The 6,000-nt window shown below is 45.6% G+C and overlaps 1 long non-coding RNA gene across 1 annotated transcript in view; it reads left to right on the forward strand.

The window, feature by feature from the left end:
- Nucleotides 1–1,171, forward strand: part of LOC117027178 (uncharacterized) — a 58,162-nt gene extending 56,991 nt beyond the window's left edge. Inside the window, exon 3 of the long non-coding RNA XR_004423878.1 lies at nucleotides 190–1,171. This is a non-coding gene — a long non-coding RNA (uncharacterized LOC117027178). The remainder of the gene's footprint in view (nucleotides 1–189) is intronic.
- Nucleotides 1,172–6,000: the final 4,829 nt, after the last annotated feature.

Genomic DNA, 6,000 nt, shown 5'->3' on the forward strand with positions numbered 1-6,000 from the left:
TTCAGTAGCCCATACAACCTTAGGCACAGACTTGGCACCTGTGTCCTGGACTGTCGGCATTCTGTTCTGTGCCTGCTTGTGCTCAGCCCACAGGGCTTTTCTGTCATTTCCATTCAGTGCCTAGTGTTGATGACACATCATCCCGATAAAAGCCACCTGAGTCTATACAGCGAAAACCTCTCTTTGTAGGAGGCCTGTCTGAATGGATGTGGCCTGGAGGAGTCCCTAGGAGCAGAGACCTGGCCCCTGACTCACCCTGAGCTGTTCCCCATCTGGCTGAGGCTAGCCCAGGAGCCGCCCACCTCTCCCGCGCCCGCCGTTGTCTTCTTGGCACAGACCTCCGACTGCAGGCTTTGGACTCCAGGCTGCAGAATTACTCACTCTCTGATTCTTCCTTTGGCATCTGCCAGAATCCAGGATGAGGGCTTTGTATTCTTTCCTTCTCACTGGAGCCAAAGCTGGATTGCTCTCCCATTTCCTCCGAGGACCAGGATCCGGCAAGAATCATCTCTGCATTTGAGAGACGAGGGAGTAGTCAAACACCAGTTCTGGCTCTATGCCTCCGGAGGAAGACTTAGTCACTTGGTTACCACTGGCTGAAATTGATCGGAGATGTCACGGGGAGGAAATGCACTTCCTATGAGTTTGCAGAGCCCGGTCTTCCAAAAAAAAGGCCTTTTTACTGTACAGAGTAAGTTAGTGGCAAATTGATTTCCTCTTCTGAGAGTTCTGACTTGAATCCCCTAGATGCTGCCGTTAGCAGGTTCCCTTCCCACGGAAGTCATGGGAGGCATGTGACAAAAATGTAGAGCTGGGGAGAAGCTAAATTAGATATTTCACACACATTGTATCGTTTTATTCCCACAACAACCTAAAGTCATTGTCCTCATTTTTCAAGGGTTGAAAAATGTACAACTCAGAGTGGTGTCTGCGTTTGTCCTCACCTGTCCAAGGTCACACAGCAACTGGCAGAGCTGACATATGGACCCAAGTCTGGCTAATGCCAAAGTCACAGTAGGGAAAGAAACAGCTTTTCTGTCTGATTCTCTCTCTCTGTTGTCCTTTTTCCTCTCTTTTCCATTTGTCACCTTCCCTTATCCCCACCCTCCAAGGAGTCAGAGATTTTCCCAAGGATTGAATAACACATCACACTGCCTTGCATACAGTAGGTACTCAATAAATACACACTGAATCTGAATTGCCGTGCCCTGCCTTTAAAGAGTGTTTGCATTTTCAAAAAGGATTCCTGGAAAAGATAATACCTAACACCAGCAACTAAATGGTGAATTTCTAGCACAGAGGATCTTTAGTGGGACATTTCTTTCCTCCCTTCCTCCCTTCCTTCCTCTCATGTTTTCTCTCTCTGTCAGAACTAACAGGCACTAGCCTAAGTGCTTTATACATATTTACTGATTTAATCCACATTACGACCATATGAGGTAGATACTATTATTATTAGTGGTTTCCCATTTTGCAAATAAGTAAATGGGGCACAGAGAGAGGGATTTAGTTTTCTCCCGAAGAACACACAGCTTATAATCAGTAGAGTGGGAGGTTGAAGGTGGACAGTCAGGCTCTTTAACCACTGCCAGTGCACTGTTCGGTCTGTCGAGGGGGAGGTAGCTTCCTGGAGACACTTCCAACCCTTACACCCATCTGACATTGTACAGTTTCCAAGGTATGTTCACGTGTCCCATTGCATCTGTGAAGTAAGGACCATTATTCCCATTTATAACAGAGGAAACCCAAGCTTCAAGAATGTAAGTGGCTTAATTCAAGGTCATACAACTGGTAAACTGGCAGAACTTGGGAAATGACCTGACGTGTGGTCCATTTATTTCTGTGAATGAGGCTGGTGCCAAGGAATAGGAGCTGACCAGAGCAAAGACAAAGGTTTGAGCAGGCAAAAAAATGCTTCATGTATCCAGTTTTTTCCCCTGACAGTTGGACAGGGGAAATGTGTGTGTGTGTGTCTCTGTGTGTGTGTGTGTCTGTGTGTGTGTAATAGTCACAAAGTATTCCTCAGGCCTTGAGGTTTTAATAAAATGTGAAAACATTTTTACCAGCACTCTCCCTTCCCTCCTGGTTTTTAGGCTCCGCCTAATTTAAGGAAATGTAATCCATATGTTTGATTATTCATACTTCCATCATCAAAAAATATTATTGACTCTTTGAGAAGTGTTTGATGTTCTGGAAGTGTTTGGGGAGGATGGGATACAGGGAAGAAAAGAAAATAATTTTTTAAAAAAACATCCTTCTTTTTCCTACTATTTAATTTTCCTTGAAAAACATGTTATGGCATTTGACTGAGAAATGAACAAAGTGGTCACTAGATTATTCTACTTTTTCCTATAGATTTTTAACATACTATATTTTCCCGAAAATAAGACCTAGCTGGACAATCAGCTCTAGTGCGTCTTTTGGAGCAAAAATTAATATAAGATCCAGTTTTATTTTAATATATAATATAATATAATATAATATAATATAATATAATATAATATAATATAATATGATATAATGTTATATAATACCGGGTCTTATATTAATTTTTGCTCCAAAAGACGCACTAGAGCTGATTGTCCGAGTAGGTCTTATTTTCAGAGAAACAGGGTAGTGCTGAGTCCAGGGATGCAGTTCTCTCAGCCTTAGGCTCTTATGTGGTGGGGAAGGGAGTTAGTATTTATGGAATTCCTACCCTGTCTTATGGGTGTTCACAATTCCCCTGGGAGGAGGTGCCATTCTTTGTATTTTATAGCGGAGAGGAGTAAGGTGGTGAGGCTAGGGAGTGCTCTAAGCGGGAACATAAATCCGGCTTTGACCCCAAAGTTGTGGTGCTCGTGCCTTTCAGTGCCTTCAAGAGAACACAAGAGTGTCTGCCATTCAGCCAGTGCATCATCCAATTCCGTCACATCGTCGTCATCTCTACATCACTAACCGACATCTGCACCCAAACCACTTCCTTTCAGGAGCCCTTGCTCACCTCTGCAGGGAGTGAGAGCTACGGGTTCGAATTCAGTGCCCCCATTTATTGAGCATCTACTATGTGCTGATTACAGAGCTAGGTGCAGGGAGGGACTGATATGAACCAGAAAAGTCCCCTCCCCTCTGGAGCACTAAGTTGGGGCGGCTGATGTGCCCTCACTACCACCAACCCTTCCAGAGCATGAAGTCACTGCAGCCTACATGCTCCTTCCTCAAAGAGACCACTTGTCTAAAGAAACCCTTCAGCTGTACTCTGTCACTTCAATCTGTTGCAATTTGCAACATAGCACTTTTCACAAGATGACATTTTTCTTGTTTATCTTTTCATTTATTATCTGTCTCTATTCCTCTCCCCTTCCCACTAGAAGTAGCATAGTCCCTGGTATACAGAAGGCCTTAAGAAGTATTTGTTGAAGGAAAGCTCATCTTATTCATCACCTAAGCCCTGAAACAGGCGAGGGGTTTAGTAATAATACTATCTAATATTGCTGAGTGCCTGTCATGTACGAAGTACTCTTTAAAGGATTTCACATGTATTTTCTCTACCTTACAAGAAACCTCTGAGGTAGTTACAATTATTATTTCCATTTTACAAAGGAGGAAACTGAGGCACCAGAAGGCTAACCTCCCACAGCTAACAAGAAGTCTTGACCCAGAGCTGGAGCTCTTAACCATGATTTTAAGTGTTTAGTGAATACAGGAATGATTGGGAGAACTGAGACTTAACAGAATACGGAGCCTTGAAGGCATGGTGGAAGCAATGGGCTAAGTGTAGAGAAGAGAATGCATTGTAGCTGAGAGAATCAAGTTGACAATTAAGCTTTCTTAGGGTGGGCGGGGTGTCAACATGTGCGTTCCAGAGTCAAGAGTCCAGAGTTAGAACCGTGGCTAAGATTGAGGGAAGGACAGATTATGCACTGACAAGTTAGGGAGGGGTAAAGAGGAGTGGGAAATAAGGCTGGAAAGGGAGGACGGGGGCAGAGAGTGGTGCGTTTTGAATGTCAGGGCAACAGATGTGTGTGTGATGGTGTACCATGGAAGGTTTCCACACAGAGAAATGCCAAGTTGTAGTGACTCCAGTGCAAGCTGCATATCGTATCTCATTTAATTGCCTCAGTCATCCTAGGAGGTCCAAATTACTCTTCCCATTTTACAGATGGCAACGTGGCTGCTCAGAGAGTTGAGTTTTCCCAAGTTTATTAGCTATTACATGTCAGAAGTAGGACTCTAATTCCGGTCTGCCCAGACTTTTCCACTGCCAGGGAAACGTTTCCACAACTCCAAGGAGAAGGAACGATGCCACCAGGCCCACCTCAACATCCTGAGGGAAAGGAGGAGAATTCCCTGGTCACTTCTCCCTTCTCAACATTTGAGGCTGGTTCCAGGAAAAGAGAGTTTTTGGTGTGGAGGGAGGAGCAAGAGGGTGGGGATGGTGGGGCAGGCTGGGGCATTAGTGAAGAGAGCCTTGTGGGGGAGGGGAAGACTGGAAGAGAGACAGCAAATTGTTTCTGGATGGAATTTTCCAGACAGGGCCTCAGAGAACAAATGTGCCTTCTGAATTTTCACTCTTAATTGTTACTGACCTTTAGTGAGATGAGCAAAATTACTCTCCCTGTGCCCCTCCACGCCCACCCTTTTTACAAAATTGTTTTCCCTGACTTTTCAAAAATTAAGTTTGGCCAGCCCAGCCCTGACTGCCTACTGTGGGAAAACAATGTATCTCCTTATGGCCCCAAAAGGGGCATTCGCAATTAATCCATTGATCTCAGTAGAAAACCCTATTGTATCAGGGCCCGCCAGGAGAAAGCTGCATCCTGCCCCTCTCCCGCCCCCGCACAGAATGTCCATTGAAGTCAGCCCCCAAATTGATGGCAGGATATGGCCCTAAGAGCCTCCAAATTAAAGGGGCCCAGAAAATAACTGGCTGGGTGGGGGAGGTTGGGAGAGTGGGGAAGGGAATGAGTTTCCTCTGGAAGCTGTGCGTAGGGGCGGGGCAGCGGGGTCTGCCCATGTGCAGAACTTTGCAAAATGTAAAGGTTTCTGTTGGCCCTTCACTCAGTGCTCCTCAGTTTGTTCTGCAGCTTTAGAACATTAGCTATCTACGTTGCTGACTGTTTGGCCTTTTGTTGATGCCGATAAAACTGACGGTTGTGGTCCTCCCTAGGATCTGCTGGGCACTGAACGACAGGTCCCCGAGGCCCTTGTGCTGCACCTCATTTGCTTCTGAAGTAACCTTTGGTGAAGGTGATGGAGACTAAGAGGACTCTCTCTTGTTGAATGGGTCCCACCTACGAGGTGCTTTGCACATTCTTTTCCATTTAACCTTCCAACCCTGGAGGTGAGCAGAGTGGCTAGTCGAACAATAATCTAGGACACAGTAACCCAGTCCACCCATATTCAAGAGGTGTTAAGCATAACATCACTGAAAATGCAAGACACCCGTTTCCCCGAGCTGCTCTGAGGTGGAGTATGTAGCTGGAAGGAAGGGTTACATAAGCAGCCTGGGCTGAAGTTACCTAAGGTGTCTTCCATGAGCGGCGTGAGATGATTGCAGGACTTGGTTTGGCTGAGTGGAGCATGTGGTGGGACGTTGCCAACCTGGGACGCCAGGCATGCCGCTGAGGTCGTGCACTGCTTCCGCGTTCCGTGTACACGTCATGTACCGTAAGTGCGTGTGCACACAGGAGCCCTGTTACATACCTTGTAATGGAGACAGGTCTACATGGCTGACCCGCTCTGGTCTCTCTTTTTAGCTCTTCCCTCATTCAATATACCTTTTGTCTTCTAAATAAATGTTAAGTTTTCAAAGAACTTTAAGCCCTCAAGCTGTCCCATAGTGTCAGTCTGGTCCTATAGGTGGGTATTATTCTCATTTTACCGATGAAGACACGGAGGCACCACCAGATGAAATGACATGCTTGAGGAGCCGCAACTATTAAGTAGTTGATTCGGAACCAGCGAGATTGGAAGCTCCAGAAAAACCCGTCGATCCTTTCTGTCTTATTCAGAACTACA

The sequence above is a fragment of the Rhinolophus ferrumequinum genome, chromosome 9 (genome assembly GCF_004115265.2).
Source record: "Rhinolophus ferrumequinum isolate MPI-CBG mRhiFer1 chromosome 9, mRhiFer1_v1.p, whole genome shotgun sequence".
Classification (NCBI taxonomy): domain Eukaryota; kingdom Metazoa; phylum Chordata; class Mammalia; order Chiroptera; family Rhinolophidae; genus Rhinolophus; species Rhinolophus ferrumequinum.